Genomic DNA, 17,317 nt, shown 5'->3' with positions numbered 1-17,317 from the left:
GAGGTCAGGAAGCTTGTAACATTCTTTGTCTTGTTTTATAGAATCTTATGTGTGGGCAGTCAATCAGTTAGAGTTTACAGAGATATCCTGGACAGAGGTAACTACATTGTGGTCTATCTCAGCCTTGTAAGTCTGAGCTGCTATGGAGCCCTTATGAGTTATCTGTAGCAGATGAGTATGAACATGAGTAACAATGAACAGGTAATCCAAACATGAATAGTTTTACCCCAGCTTGTCATTCATTCAAATTCTGTAAACATCCATTGAATAACTACTGTGTTGAGCACTGTTTTAGGCACTTGGAATAAGCAATCAATAAAAGAAACATCTTCCCTGCTTTTATAAAACATATCTTATGTAGCAGGGGAGGAGATAATAAATCAGTAAATGTAAAATACAGGATATCAAGTAATGTTAAGTGCAGTGAAAACAGTCAGAGGATGATGTGGTATGGATGGATAAGGTGGGCTGGGGTTTTTAGGAGCACTGTCTTTGTGCTGAGACCTTCATGATAAGGAATCTTTAACAAAATATGAGGAAAAAAAGAGCCATCCATGCAGGGAACAATGACTAGAAATTCTCTGGGCGTAGAACATTCATCACTTGGTGTTTTCAAGGAAGAAAAATGGTCACAGTGGCCACAATGAACTGAGATAAGGCAAGATATAGAATCTAGGGTTCACTCAGGTCACGAATGACTTTGTGGCCACATTAAGGAAGGGCTTTGTGCAACTTTTGCCCACCCCATAGCTTTCTTTCAGCCCCATGACAGAAGGGCAAAGCATAGAATGAAATAACTGAGGCTGAGATTGATACATAGTCACCTTTTGCTTATGGACTGAACTATATCCCTTTTTGCCTATAAAGTCTGCTAGAACATGGCTTCTCAAAACTTCTCAAACATGTATACAAAACACCCTTATGTGAAAATGCAGACTCTGATCTAATAAATCTGGGGCACTGCACTTTCAGGCATCTTCCAGATCATGAAGAGGCTGTTAGTCCGAGGACCTTATTTTGAGATGCCAGCAACCAAGACTCTTTTGACCAGGGTGCTGCCTGGGGTTCATCTGTTCAGATCCAATCCCTCTTCTTTCAGGGTTACAGTGTACTTACATAAATTGAGGTAGAAGATGAAAGAGATGAGGGACCAATTGAACTCATACCTAGGCCCATGGAATCCTGAATAGAGCAGTGAGGCCAGCTGGACCATGTCAAACCAGTCCTGTAAGTTTTAAGCAGTCACTTCAGATCCTTCCTGAAACCAGCCACCTTAGAAGACAGAAAGTAATGTGAAATATGCCTGATTCCCAAGCATCTGAGGCTGCCTATAGGTCTAGCTGACCCTTATCAAATGACTCCCATTTCTATCTCTTAGAAACACCAGGCTTTGCCAACCTGCTCTTTCAGGCCAAGATCTTTCTTTGCATTTCTTCAAAGTCTTGCAAAGGATTTTAGCCACTTCCTTCTCTACAATTCATCCTTCTACTTCGCCATCTCAAATATTTCTCTTTTACAAGTTCCCAATTTGTTGCAGTTGGAGATTGTTGAATCCTAAATTTGTCATTTGGGGTAATTTATTGTCTTTTTTAATGCTTTCTTCCAAAAAAATTCATACAAAAAATGGTTTGTAGCAGAATTCAGCTAGGATTTCTGCTTCCTAGTTAGACATTTGGTGACCCGTCTGTTCCAGGTCTTCCACATGACTATTTGAGGTCCACTTCCCTACCCCATCCTATCAGTGTCCTGAATGCCACAGTCAGATTCCTTATGGTAGGAATTGAGAGGGAGTTAGTGAAAACCAATAGGCTATAACTTCAGTTGCAACAAAAGGGTCTTGCTGTCCCCAGACATCTTCTTACTGATACCCCAAATCCTATGTTATAAATCTTTTGGGTCTCTCATCAAATTCTTGATTTCTGGGAGATACACAGAGTAGGTAGAAATAAGTACAAGGTCAACGATGAGGTTAGGGGAAGGGGACCTAACATTTATTGAATATGTACCATGTGTAAATTCCAAAATAGAATAGAAGAGGTGTTATAGTCCCTACACTATAGATAAAGAAATCAAAATTCTGAATAACTTTCCTAAATTATACTGAGTTGCAGAACATTGGGGTCAAGACTTGAGTAGGTCTAACTTAAAGACCATGTGCTTGTTATTATCCAATGCTTTCAGGTTAATGCTAAATGATTAGATGAGGAACAGGACATCAGGCAGGGATTTGAACCAGATTCTGGTTCTCAAATGTGAGAAAACTAAACAGGATTAAGTACGGAGTCAGAATGGGCATGGAATATCAGGAGCAGGACACCAGAGAAGAGACAGAAGTGCCATATTGAATTAACACTGGCATTACTACAGATTTTCATAAGCTTCTTGTTTATAGAAAAAGCCACACTCTGAGTTTGGCTACCTTGAAAGTGAAAGGCAGTAACCTGTTTTATACAAATCTTGAGTAGGAGTGGGGCAAGATGAGTTCATCCTTGGAACCCCTTCTACGGTCTTATTTGAAAAGGAGTTTGTAGGTAACAGTACTCTAGTGGTTCTCAATCTGTGGGAACCTTTGAATAGTTTGTCTACTTGGCCCCTGTCCAAGACCAAATGAGTAGGGTTTCTAGGTGTGAGGCCCTGGCATCTGTGCTCTCTGCAGTTCTCCAGGGCTGATGAGCAGCCAGTATAGAAAGCACAGCCTCAGGACAAATGAGCTATAGCGAACAGAGCTGAAAACTGCACCATACAAAGGGCAGAGGAAGAATGAGGAAAGGTTTCTGGTGCTGAAAATTGGAAAATCAAGTTTTTCCCTTTACAAAGGAAATAAAAATCTAATCCACCTTATAATTTTGACAAAGAATGGATCATCCAGTGTTTCCCTTCATCCATTGTTTTGGAGAGTTGAACTTCCAAAGTTTAACCTTCATGTAGTCAAAGTACAGATTTACCATAATATCTGGTACACATTTTAGAAGCTCCATTTTGAAACTTATCTCACTACAGGGTTTCCTATTTGTCTAAACATGATGGCCAAGAAAAATGTGCTTTGTCTATTTTAGACCCAATGAGTTGGAAGGACAGAGTGGTTATTGGTTCGGACTAAGGTTGCCTGCGGGGGCACTGGGAAGTCAGAACTACAGCCCTCCCCTTGCAGAGCTATTCTCTTTAACTTCAGTACTATTTAAGATGGCCTCAGAATGTGATGAGTACTACAATCACCCCTCTAAAATTAATGACAAGGGATTCTGAGGGGGGAGTTGCTACATGCCCAACTCAATTCAGTCACACGATGGCTACCAGAAGAATTATGGGGTGTCATGGTCAGTTCCAATTCTTTTGCAAGTCTCTCTTTTGCAATGGCTGCAAGACACCAGGAAGATGAACTGTGTCCTACTGAATTGAAAATGAACTTTAAAAGACACTGAGGACTTTAAAGAAAGATGAATTCCAAATTGCACTTTCCTGATTTATCTATTTCTTGGGATTTGTGACAATTTATCTAAGTAATGTGTATCCTAAGAGAAGATGCGGCCAACAGAGAACACCTAGGTGTCCCAGGGAGATGAATGAGGCTGGAGAGATCATTGAGACCAGTGCATTTATCAGGATTGAACAGGAAATAAAAACCTCGCTCCACCTCACATGATTACTTCTAATTGGTGGAGTGTAATCCAGATGTAAACCCTGACTGTAAGAATGCTTGAAAACTACAATTTTTCCCTCCAACCTGTCTGAGCCAATCCAATATTTGCCACAAACAGTGGCATATATTTGCCATTTGTCAGCCTGTGTACCATAGAATAGTGAGATGGAACTAGATATTGTTTTTTTTTAAAAAAAAGAATTATTGTTCTCAAATGAATTTGAGCCATGCTTAATAAAACAAAGTTATATATGCTTTATCACTGCAATGTCTTTAAAGGTCTTTCATATCTATATATGTACTCCAGTTCAGATTTGGGGAACATGGGTTGAGCAAATAACATATCAAACCATTTTTACCAAAAAGGAAACTGAGGTCCACAGAGATAAAATAACTTGCCTAATGTCAAACAATCAATTATTGTTAAAACTTGAACCAGAATCTATGTCTTGACTAGCCAAGAGTCTAAAGTTGATTTGAATATAGACTAGGGGTTAAATGAGGTTGGAAAAGATATGGGAGGTGGGATGGATGAAGGGAGGTTGGATTTGGTCAGCACATGCTGTATGCATATGTGGAAATGTCACACTGAATCCCAGAAATATGTACATGTTAATGGATGTTACATGGATACACAGATACATGTTAATCAAAAATAAAAATATTTTAATAGTTCTTTCTGCTAAGAGGAGATGCAAAGAGGGGTAGGAGGTAGGTAGGCAGAAGGAAGAGGACACAGACAGGAAGGTGGGAAGAATAGAAACTCAGAGAGAGGCTGAGCATTCATGTCTCCTCCAGTTAAAAACAAAAGCACTGTGTACACGCTCTGTGCATACCCCACCCCACAGCCAGAATGAATCCACTAAGAGGTCAGAGCCTCGGACTAACATCTCAATCTCTCTCCATGTGTGCCTGGAATAGCTTGGTGATTTGGCCTCCATTAGGAATAGGGAGAACTGATTTTGCAGGACATGTTGTCTGTATAAATAGAACCAGAGTCCAGTGGTTTCTAAACAGCCTGGAGACGCTGTGTCTTCTGGCAAGAGTTATCTATTTGTGTCTCCATTTCATACAATGCATCTTCCCCAGTTTGGGACTTTCCCATCCCAGATGTGTTGTACACATTTCCTGGCCTCCTGATTCAAATCCTCAGGGTGGGGACATTGGGCACTTTCTCCTCTGGTCCCTCCCAAAGTTGGCACTGTGGGAAGGAATTTGAATGCTTATCAAGAAGTTGGGAGGACTTTGAGTTTTGGCAGTAACTCCTCCCTAGATGGTATGCTGAGGAAAGGAGGAAAGGGGAAAAGAGCTTTTTCAGCTGTTACATCTTGGCAGCTACATTTCTCTCAACAAACCTGTACACTTGTTGATTCTCTTTAACACTGTGTGTGTGTGTGTGTGTGTGTGTGTGTGTGTGAGAGAGAGAGAGAGAGAGAGAGAGAGAGAGAGAGAGAGAGAGAGGAGACACAGAGAGACAGAGACTGAGACAGAGATATCTCTGGTTTGGACCATCTCGCCTCACTCAGATGCATTCTGCAGTGGTACTGCAGGCTGAAGGATAGTAAAAGCCTGCGGGGCACACTGGGGGAACATTACCATACAGCTCCCTCCCTAAGGCCTGCCTTTCTCCTTTCTTCATGTGCATTCTCTGCTGCAGGTAATAAACCATATGTCCAGCCTCAATCAGCAAGGCTAAAAGACTTAGGGTTACTCAATAACCCAACCCTTTCTTCTCTGATGGACTTGTGATATTGTGTGACTCATTCTAGAAATGGAGAACTTATTTTGTGAAGCATCTCATAGTCAAGATACTTTTTGTTGCAAATAATAGAAAAACTACCTTCAAATGGCTTAAACACTGCTCCTTCCTGCAAAGGTAATTTAATGTTTGCATAAAGAATTAACAAGGGCCAGGCTGCAGTGGCACATGCCTGTAATCCCAGTGGCTCAGGAGGCTGATAGAAGGATCCTGAGTTCAAAGCAAGCCTCAGCAAAAGCAAAGCACTAAGCAGCTCAATGAGACCCTGTCTCTAAATAAAATACAAAATGAGGCTAGGGATGTGGCTCAGTGATCAAGTACCCCTGAGTTCAATCCCTGGTAACCCCCCCTCCAAAAAAAGAATAAACAAGGGATAGGCATATTTTTTATATTGTTGGATCAAAAAGCTAAAACAATGTCATTAGGACCCAATTTTATTTCCCTCTCCAGTTCTCAGACTAACTTCTATATCACTCTGTCCCAAGGCAGATTTTCTCCAGGTCCAGGTCCTATGGCTTCCATGTAACTGAGATTACCTCCTCACAGCTCCAGGTCTAGTCAAAAGGGAGACTGCGCCCTCCACCTCTCAAGAAAGTCCCCGATGAGTGTCACTGGACAAATGTCAGCACAGCTATACTTCTACACCAGTCCTGATGACCAGGACTGTTCAGGTGTTTGCCTGGCAAGGCCTGGGTCATGGGCCCAATTCTGCAGCCAGAGGTGAGGTGCTATTACTAGAAATAAATGCTGGTTAGGAAAACTACTCTCAGTTTTGCTCTGTTTATTCATTTTCACTCATTTATCCACACAGTAGAAGTGAATTGAAGATATACTTTGCACTAGAAACTAGGGGCAGATTCCTGGATGCCTCCTCTTCTTCATAGTGTAGCTTGGGGCACCCCTTCTTTGAATCCCTTTGTTGTTGTTCCCTAAACAATACTAGTTATTCCTCCCATAACTTTCTTGTTTTTACCCAGTAGATAGGCACACCACTTAAGATTATATTGATATCTGTTTATCTTTCTCCCTAATTTACTGTGAGCTCTTGGAGGACAGTTTGTTGTTGTTTTTTATGATTTTTAGTTGTCGATGGACCTTTATTTTATGTATTTATGTTTATGTGGTGCTGAAAATCAAACCCAGTGTCTCACACATCCTAGATAAGCGCTCTACTGAGCCACAATCCCAGCCCCTGGAGGACAGGTTTTGTATCTTATTTATCTTGGTCTCCCCAGATATCGGCAGTGGGCACAAACAAAACACTTGGAAAGCTTTCATTGAAAAAATATATGAGTGATAAGTTAATTATTCAGGTAATTAATACATATGTTCCTAGAGCTTGGGGAATTTTGCAAACTATCATGAGAAATAAATCCTTACATAACTAATTGAAATATAGTGTGATTCATGAAAAACAATCATTTGGATAAAGGGCTGAGAAGCACAACAGAAGATGATGTGTTCAGTCTGAGAACAGAATCCTTAAAAATGTTAAAGAAATACTTTATTTCAAATCAAAGTATCTTTCTACGACTCTCCCCCATACATTCTTAGTTCTTCATTCTTTAACATCCCCAAATAAATCTATCCATTGTTCTAATATCCTAGAAAATTCCCCACAACACATAAGCCACACAATAGATATTTCTGAAAAGAATTAATTGCATCTTCTCAGCCACATCAAGGTATGGGTTGTGTAAAGGAAGATTACTTACCCTACTCTCTGATTTTCTCTGCTGATGACTACACCATGAGAGCTCAAATACCTCACTGTTATCAATTTCCCATGTTTACACGTCTGCATGCCTGATGTCCAGTTGAAAATTTGCTGTTTGGAACCTGCATTGCATTTTCTTTAGATAAGACTTCATATGTGATGTTCCCTTTCCAGGCTGGGTGCAGTAGCTGATCAAGCAGATCCCAGTGCTTATCTGGGATGCAGGAGAGCACAGGAGTCAGAAGCTAGAAAATAACTGTATTCTCCATTCAAAGTGCAAATTGGGCCCTGGGCAAAATTGGGTCAGATTGGTCCTTGACTCCCCTCTTCCTGCCAATCTCTCTCTTCCCTCCTCCCAGTCCTGTTCATCCTTTTTTTTTTTTTTTTTTTTGTGGCACTGAGGCATTTATAGCTACAGTAGCCATGAAAACGCACCATTCGGATTCCCTGCTGCACCATGGAGACAGTAGCTGACAGAGTGTGCCAGCTGTTGTGCCCCAAGTCCATTGTGGCATTTCTGCTGAAGCCTTGCCTCCCTCGGGCTTCTTTCCACCCATGAGGGACACTAAGGAAGACTGATTCTTGCAAGGTACTTAATAAGTTGGCCCTAGTACTCTCCATCAACCTGACTAAAACTGACCTAGCACTGTGCTGCAGTCTGTCTCTGCCTATCCAACCCCCACTCCTTCCCTCTTTGCTTCAGACCTGCATTGCAGTCTGACAGCTCTCCCTTCCAATTCCTCCTCTGTTCCCCTCACAGGCATTTGTCCCACACACCTCTTGCATTTCCAATCCCATTTTGGTCTCTGCTTTTTGGGGTTCCAGGAGTAACATTTGAAATTGCATGTGTCCTCATGCAGAAGTGAGACTTCTCCAACCCCAACAATTATCAAGTACTCCCTCCATAGTGTGAAGGGAGAGTGGTTGGCTAGCGAATCAAGAAGATATTAATTGGAGCAGGAGGAACTGGATCTTTCTAATGGACCTGAAAAAGATCTGAGGTACTTACACGTTCCATTAACGCCCAGTCTCTCCAAACCCCAAGGCCAAATAGATGCTCTGCTGGGCCCCACTTCCTGACTTATATTTCAGACTGTTTCTTGTTTTGTTCTACTTCATTTCCACATTAAGGTTACTTTGAACATTCACTTTGATCTGATTTTACATGGGATTAAATGGGAGAAGAAAGAAAAGATCTCCAGTGGGTTTCTGCCCTCTGCCTCCCATCAACACTCCCCATGCACCCAGGCCAGACAGAGACACGTACCTGTCAAGTGATAAATGGGGGACAGTTTTATACTATTACTCTTTACATGTCTGCTCAACATTTAGTAGGCATGGAAAAAAATAATAAAAGTATATTTTTATGTGCAGAATAAAGATTTATTTTCCATGTACATACTACATGTGATTTTCTGAACGAGACAATTTCTTGAGAGGCATATTAAACTATTTGAGCGCAGACATTCTAATAAATCATTCCCAGTAAAGAGCACAGACAGCATCGTGAATTTTTCAGTTTCAGAATTTCAGCAAGCTGGAGGGTTACAAGGAACTCTCAGAGGGTCAGTAGGGAAGTTGGTAGTGAGACCTCATAAAACACCATGTGAATTGCACGAACTTAACACAAAATATTATCAGAGATAGACTGGCAGCAGCATAAAGTGATTGATTGCAACCAAGCCGATTTGGGTGTCACCAGTTTTTTCAGCATGCCTAGACCTGAGTTAACTGTTTCCCTGCTCTAGTTTCATTCCAGTGACATTTTAGTCACCTCTATTGCTTTGTGCTCTAGATGGCTGCCTAGTGGTTCACCTATTAATCTAGTCAGTGTCATCCGTAGCCTGGGTGTGCAAGGGACTCAGTCTGCAACATCAGAAGGTATCCCGAAATGCCTTCCCCTAGCCATCCTGCAAGGGTAAGGTTGGGAATAGGGAGTCTGGCAGGGACAGGTGAGGGGCCGTGTACTAATCCTTGCACCTAGGGAAGGTCGAAGAGAGCTGTAGCTGGAAACCATACCTGTTGAAAAGGATGGGAAGCAGAGCAAATGTGGAACAAGGGGCTCCCATTTTCCCTGGCTGGGCCTCTGGATTACACAATGAGGCCTTCATAGGAAAGGGAACCCCTGAAGATTAAATAAGAAAATCAGGCTCAAGGTAGGAGCCAGACATGTGGCACATATGAAACTCCAGAGGCTGAGACAGGAGGAACACAAGTTCAAAGCCAGCCTCAGCAAAACGAGGCATTAAACAACTCAGTGAGACCCTGTCTCTAAATAAAATACAAAAAATAGGGCTGGGGATGTGGCTCAGTGGTCAGGTTTCCTGAGTTCAATCCCTGGTACCAACCCCCTCCCCCCCAAAAAAAAATGAATAGGTAGGAGACAGATGTATGCAAAAAAGTTTTCAGGAAAGAGGGTCCTTATTAACAATTGCTTGGGAGTAGGAATGTATGTGTTAAGGTTATGTTCCATTTGTCTAAACAGTGCTTCTAGGTGGTTAGAGACCTTCCTCTATGTTCTAAATTCTACATTAATGTGTTAAAACCTACACAGATTAAGTGTCTTCAAACAAAATTGTTAGTTCTTTAGTTGGCTGGGCTCATCTGGAGGCTGTTTACTTGAACTTCTTACTGTGGTTGTTTTTAGATAGTGGTCAGGACTTTAGTCACCTCTGGCTCATGGCCTGGATACCCACAATGGGTTGTAGTTGTTGGCTGCTGGCATGGAGCTCAGCTGAAGCTCTCACCCAGAACATCTGCATGTGGCCTCTCCACTTGGCTTTGGCTTTTTAAAGGAAGACAGAGGAACTTTTGTAGCACAGCCTCAGAAATCCCAGAATTTGGGGTAGGGATATAGCTCAATGGTAGAGCATTTATCTAGCATGTGTGAGGCCCTGGGTTTAATCCCCCAAATCACCCAGAACAACAACAATAAAACTGTAGAGAAATCCCAGCTAGGCCCAGTGGTGTACCCTATAATAAAACTCAGGAGGCTAAGGCAGCCTGAGCAATTTAGCAAGACTATGTCTCAAAACAAAAAGTATATATATATATATATATATATATATATATATATATATATATATATATATATATATATATATATAAAAGGCAGAGGTACGGGGATGTAGCTTATGGGTAGAGCACACCTGGACTCAATCCCCAGTACTGTGGGCAAAAAGGAAAGAAATCTCAGATTGTAAGTAAAACAAAATTCACTGAAGACAGCCCAGACCCAAGGGGAGGAAAATTACACCTCCTTTTGACACAAGGAGCAGTGTGGACATACAGAGAGTATAGAAATCCATGGCTGCCATTTTTGACTACCACTACTTCCTGATTTGTATGTCCTTCATTTCTAACCTCACTGCCCTGAGCAAGAAAGCCTAGCACAGTGCTGTGCCAAGTAGCTGGGAGACAGTATGGTGTGCTGGAATATGAAAATTTAGAGGCAGGAAGACCTGACTGAAACCTAAGTTTAATCCTTTATAAAAATTATATATATATATATATATATATATATATATATATATATATATATCTTACGCAATATATATAATGCATGGTGGTAAAATTTAAACACTGCCTGGAGAAAAATAAGCACTCAATAATTACTTACCCATAGAAGTAAGGATGGAAAGAGGCTGAACATTGCTTCTCCAGTGGCTTTTGTTTATGCTGAGCCACTGATGAGGAGAGCTTACAAGACAGTTAACATTTGGGTCTACCAAACAAGGAGACCATGGGGTCCAGAAGCTATAGTCAAGAAGGTAAGCCAAGGTTCTCAGTGGTGATTGCCAAGGTGACGTGCGTCTCAGAGGAGGGAGGAATCGGTCCCGGAGAATAAAGACAAAGGAGCAGGATCCTATCCAGGCAGAACATGTTGGTGGAGCGGAAGAACTCTGCTTCTGGATCAAGTCCGTTATCTTTTCTAAACCTTGGTTATCTCACAGCAATAGTTGGGTGTGATTTTTAAGGCGTTCAAGTTCCTTTTTGTCTTGGCCAAGCTGCACCATATTTTCTAAGTCAGTCCTAAGTCAGTCCTCTCTTACCCCACCCATTTGGTTACCACTATGGCTTAGGTTACCATTCATTATGTTCCCTTAGTCACTGTAGATGACTTCACAAATCCTCCTGCTCTTAGTCTTTGCTCATTAGCTCTCTGTGGAGCTGTCAAGTGATCTCTTCTGTAACAGAAATCTGATCATGGTGCTCACCTGCTAAAAGCCTTCTCTACTGCTGCTTCTCCATTTGCCTTTCCAATGCTACTCTCCATCCTTTCTTCCCTGCTTTATTCTTTGGTTGGGGAGACCTTGATGATCTCAATGGATTCCTCTGACTTTCTGGTTTCTGTTTGGGTTTATTCATTGAAAATATCTAGTAGGAAATTAGAGGGCAGAAGTCAAAAGGGTACGGGGTATTGATTCTCACTTGAATCCTGCAAGTTCGGTCATCACCTTGACTTTCCAAGACCACAGCTCCTCCAGGTCCTGCTGTACAACTGCAGATCTCTTTGCCTCCACCCTGCCTCCTTGCTTCTTTAGGTCTAGAAGGATAATGGCTTCTCACTGTTGCTTTGCTTTGGTGCCTCAGAGGCAGCCTTCTTTGTTCCTTTAGCTCCTCCCACACCCATGAAAAGCATTCCTTCTTTAGATTATCCAAAACATTTCACTTAAGTCTAGTTCAAGGAAACCAGCCATTTCCCTCCGAGGTATGAACTGCTATTGCTTCAGTGGCTTCCAGGCAGTTTCTGGGTGGAGCCCAAGTTCCTCTTCACATGGCCCCCAAACCCCTGCCGGACCTGGAGGCTGCCCTCCTACCAGCCTCCCCTGTGCTGTCTGTGTCTCTTGTCTCTGCAACACGCACCCTGGCCTTTCCTCCACTCACAGTGTGTGACGCTCACTCCCACCTCCAGGACTTTGTGTGTGTCTTCATGCTTTCCTGGAAATCTCCTCCTCATTCCCCCTTTCCCTTGGGGAATGAGCTTCACTGATCCTTGGTGTCTCACCCCAAATTTTTCTTGGGAAAATCTCCATGAACCATTAGATTGGGCATAATGTTTGTTTATATTCCATACCACAATTATGTAATTGCAGATGCTGCTTGACATGTCTTGGGTTTATGGAGAGGTAAATCATAAGTTGAAAATACTATTGTCGAAAGCTCATTTGAGTAACCTGGATTGCACAAAATCATTGCACAGCCTAATCTATCTTAAACATGCTCAGAACATTTCCATTAGCCTATAGTTGGGCAAACTCACCAAAAAAGCCTATTTTATAATAAAGTGTTGACTATCTCATGGAATTTATTGAATACCATACTAAAAGTGAAAAACAGAAAGTTGTCACTAATCCAAGAAAAAAAATGAAGTTCAAAATCAAAAGTACAGTTTAACTCAATAGATATCATTTTTATGTCACTATAGAAAAATTATAAGTTGAACCATCGTAAGTTGGGGACCATCATTCTCAATCATTCTGTCTCTGGAGACAGGAGAGCATACCAAGTCAATTCTGTTTCACTTTTTTAACCCCAATATCTAGCTGTTGTCCTAGTACCCTGTAGACCCTCAAAAAAGCATTTTTGAGTAATAATTATAATCCAAAATTCTCAAAACATAGAATCTAAAAACCTTATATTTTCAATAAATGTGTTTTCAACAAATCTATGAAGATGTATACATGCATTTTTAATAAAAATATATGAATATAATTTCAATATATATATATAATTCACAATCCTATATTTTATTGCTGGAGTTAAGGAAATGGAGTGGTGTTTCCAAGGTCATTTTAAAAATACAGAGCCTGTGATGAGGGCTCAAGTCCTCAAATTTCATACAACTCCATTTGCCCCCTGTACTTTCCATTCCTTTTGGATATTTTTAGAAATCCTGTATCCAAACAAAGCTCTGCAAGGAAAATTTATACTCCCACCACCACCACCACCACGTGTGTGGTATGCAGTGGAGCATAAAAACAATCAGAAATGCACTTGTTGAAGGAAAAAAAGAAAAACAGCAAAACTCAAGACCCAGGGAAGAGCATCTTGAAGAAACTAGACCAACAGCTGCTGCATTAAAAATGATCAATTTGTATTTGGGAAATATTCTTAGTAGATAATTCAGCTGAGTGTCTCTGGGCATCAGAAGGCCAGCAGGGAACACTTAGAACTGTCCTTTGGTGATCTGACAAATCCTCATTGACTAGCAGGATGTTATACCACTTCTTGTTATACCACTTACTTTCTCCCACTCAGGGAGACTGCAAGAGAGTAGCCAGACTCTCACGACTAAGACCCCACCAGATACTCAGCTTCCAGCATCCCACTGGCTTCTTAGAAAACAAACCTTCAGCCCTGGTCTGGATCAAGCTGGAGGAAATGAAGCATGACCTTGTAAAATGGCAGTTCCTAGCTTTTTTCTCCCTCCTAATTTTGGGGATGTTATCATGGCAGAAGAAAAATATTATTTTCTGTACTCCATTCTGGAAAATGATACTCATCTGTGGGAATGCTGAGGACGCTCAATTGCTGCGGCCAGGAGTGTTATAAGATTGCAAGACTGGGAGAGGGTTTGGGTTTTAAGAGGTCAGCTAGAAGAACAAAGTGGGTTATGGGGAAATTCATGTTCTCTGTGGAAGAGTCACATGAGAAAGAAGACTCAAATAATCAAAATGGCCAGAGGCCAAGTGGTAAATGGCAAATCAGAGCACAGTGCCCTTTCCTCTGCCCTCTCCCCAGGCCCTGGGCTTTCCTGCTATTCCCTGATGACCACTGCAGCCTGGAACCAAGCCTTACAGTGCCGGTTCCTGTGTTGTACCACTCATCACTCACTGGACCACATGCCCCTCAAAGTCAGGCTCATGTCTCAGACCTATTTGTCTCTCTAGGACCTAATTAGGACAATCTTTTCCTGGATAAAGCTCCTACTTTTAAAATAAAAAGTAGAAGTTCTTTCTATGGAAAGAACACTCTCAAAACCCTTAACACAGAATTATCTACATAATTATTTATTAATTAATACCCTGTGTGGCTACTTCCACCAAGCCTCTCACCTGGGTTAAACTGGCCTGTGGTATTCTGCCATCTCTCTTTCTCCTTCATTTTAAGAACTTAAGATCGAAGCAGGTCCTGGTGGCGCACACCTGTAATCCCACGCTGAGGCAGAAGGATCCAGAGTTCAAGGCCAGCCTCTGCAACTTAGTGAGACCCTGTCTTGAAATAAAAAATAAAAAGGGCTGGATAGGGCTCAGTGGTAAAGCACTCCTAGGTTCAATACCTGGTAACAAAAAATAAAATAAAAACAAACAAAAACAAAGCCCAGGCCCTCAGGGAATTGAAAAGCTGGTGTTATAGCTGCCTCAGAATGTAATCAGTGAGGAAGTTACTTAACCACTCAGGGACTCAGTGTTCTTACAGATAAAACATGAACAGCAACAATACCTACTTCCCACATCTGTGGTGAAGACCAGTGTGATGTTTGTAGTGTGTTACTGGGGTTTGCACAGTGCCCTACACAGAGTTTGGACTCCATCCATGTCAGCTTTTTTCCCTGAGCTCCTTTTCCTTCTCATTATGAGGAATTCTCACTTGGTCCACAAATACAGAGTATTGAAAAAGTAGATGCTTTCTATTAAAAATTTTTTTCCTAAATAAGTCCAACAGAGACAAAGAGTTCTAAGACATAAGCATGACCTTGGCGAGCATATGGTCCAGTGAGTGATCAAGGTGTACAACACAGGAACAAGCACTATAAGTCAATAAGCCCCAGGTCCCCAGCCAAAATAGCACAAAATGCTTTGAGCAGAGAAGGAATGAGTTCCACAAGCTTGAGAAATCTTATCAGAGAAGCAAGGTCTTCTTCAAGGTCTCATACAAATTAAGAGGGGAGGATAAGTATTCCAGATTTGAAAATGGTATTAAGAAAGTTCTTTAGGTATGAAATAGCATAGCAAGTTCAAAGGACAACAAGTAGACCACATGACTGAAGACTCTATGATGGCTAGAAGAGCCCTTGCTCCAGAAACAGAGTTTGTGGCTCTTATCACATACTCACTGAAAACTATTGAAAGTCTCAGGTACATATTATATCTCTTCAACTTACTTGAAAATTAAATTTCAAGAAAATCTTTTTTTCATTATAATAAATCTAGACATAACAAATTCACCTGAAATTTTAAGATAAAGAATGAGAATCAACAAGTATTTTGCATTGTTTTTGATGTTTAGAGCTGTGCCTCCAGGCCTGATGGAAAACCTTCCAATGCAGTACTCACAGACCCAAGTTTGAGGCTGCAAATAAACCAGAGAACTGTTCCTAGTGGTAAAAATTGTGTGGGACCAACAGAGACTAATTTGGGGTTAGAGGATAAGATAATGGTTAAGTATTAGGTGTCAAATCCTTTTCCCTGATTTTGACTATAAAGAGAATGAAGTTGTAAGAGAAAAAGGCCATGGCCTATGGATACAAGTGTCCTTACCTGTGGCTCTCCAGTGCTCTTTAAGTAACAACAGAGAGACAAAGAGATAGCTCATATACTCCATGGCTCTAATAGAGATTATTTCTATGACGTTCCCTCAGAATTTAATCTTACACAGTTGTGGTAGAAATCTAGCATGATGATGTTTTATGGCTGGTAAATTATATAAAATGTGTTTTCTCCAGTGGTCCACATGCCATTTCTAGTACAAGACAAGTTACAGGAAGTCTCTCTGGGCTGCCAGTGAGCTGTGGCTTGTGTTGTGATTTCTTAGGCTTCTAGCAGTTTTACCTTTCAGTCTGATGGCATCAAGTGAAGTGGCTCCAGAAAATCTAGGGGGGCCAGAAAATCTGATGGATCCTGGGAGTCCCAGAGATACAAGTTAATGAAGAACCCAATCCAGCTGTAGGTGCAGGGTCTGCACAGGTCCCAGAAGAACATGGAAATGGCACGAAGACTCATGGCATTCACATCACACTATAATAAAGCAGACAAACAATGAGCAATAAATTATTAGCAAACAGACTTAAAATATTTTTAATATCCTTGGATGTGGTTTAAGAGAAAATCTGGGGAAAATTACTTAAAATATACAGAACTGACTACAGACAACATCCAGAGAGATACTAAGCTTCCTTATAAATCAATAATGGAAAGATCATATCATGACAGGAAAATGGGTAATTTACAGAAGAAACCGGAAAATCCAATGATCATGAAAGGAGCTTAGCCTTAATAATTTTACAACTTAAAATTAAAATAATAATGAAATAATATTTATAACTATCTTAACTATAAAAAAATTGTAAAGTCTAACAAGACCAAGTTTTTGCATGAATATTGAAGAGACAACATCACATTCTCTATCAAAAAAACTTACATCTATAAATTGTTACAACCATTTAGGGCAACAATTTGTCAATACTTAGTAAAAAAAAAATGTCCATATCCTAGGATACAGTAATTGTATAATGAAAAATGTAGCCTAAATATATTTCCACAAATGTGTGCAAAGAGTATAGCAGTATGGGTAATTATGAAAATGGAAACAACTTGAATTTTCCTTAATAGGAAAATGGAAAAAAGTAAAGTTTTTTTTAATAGGGGAATAATATATAGCCATTAAAATGAAAGAGCTGGATTTGTACATATCAGCATATTTAAATCTTGAAACTGTTTACAAAGGAAAACATTATAGAAAATAACCATAACATTTCGCTATTGATATAAATTTTAAGCTACAGATAAATACTTCATTTGATTTTTAAAGATGCATAGGTAAATAGTAAAAGTCTTTTACTTCCCTACAGATATGGGAAGGACGGAGGCCATCTTCATAATCTCAGTTAATTCCAGAAAAGAAAGTTCAGAAACAAGATTGTTAAGAACACAAAAGAGACTTTAATTGAATTCCCTTTGCCTCAGAGAAGTCAGAAATTTTTAATGAGAAATTAAATCTCCAACTCAAGGTTAGGTGAGTATAAGTCTGAACTTATACCACTTACATGGTATAGAGATCTCCAACTGAGAAATTGACATTTAAAAAAGAAAACAGTCCTGGTTGATGAATCCCCCGAAGCACTTGACAGAAACACTTTCACTATTGGGGTACATGTGACTAACTAGCACACTTACACAGTAAATCCCTAGTGATAATCAGCTCACAAACAAAACTTATGGAACACATGAGAAAGTAATCCATCGTGAGTGAGAATCAG

At 40.6% G+C, this 17,317-nt stretch overlaps 1 long non-coding RNA gene across 1 annotated transcript in view; it reads right to left on the bottom strand.

Moving 5' to 3' along the window:
• Positions 1–16,071, bottom strand: part of LOC120885487 (uncharacterized) — a 114,742-nt gene extending 98,671 nt beyond the window's left edge. Inside the window, exons 1-2 of the long non-coding RNA XR_005728134.2 lie at positions 15,891–16,071; positions 14,175–14,334 (exon numbers count right to left, since the gene is read on the bottom strand). This is a non-coding gene — a long non-coding RNA (uncharacterized LOC120885487). The remainder of the gene's footprint in view (positions 1–14,174; positions 14,335–15,890) is intronic.
• Between the last annotated feature and the right edge of the window lie 1,246 nt (positions 16,072–17,317).

This window comes from Ictidomys tridecemlineatus, chromosome 1 (genome assembly GCF_052094955.1).
Source record: "Ictidomys tridecemlineatus isolate mIctTri1 chromosome 1, mIctTri1.hap1, whole genome shotgun sequence".
In the NCBI taxonomy this organism is placed as follows: Eukaryota; Metazoa; Chordata; class Mammalia; order Rodentia; family Sciuridae; genus Ictidomys; species Ictidomys tridecemlineatus.
This window is presented reverse-complemented; position numbering and strand designations above follow the sequence as displayed.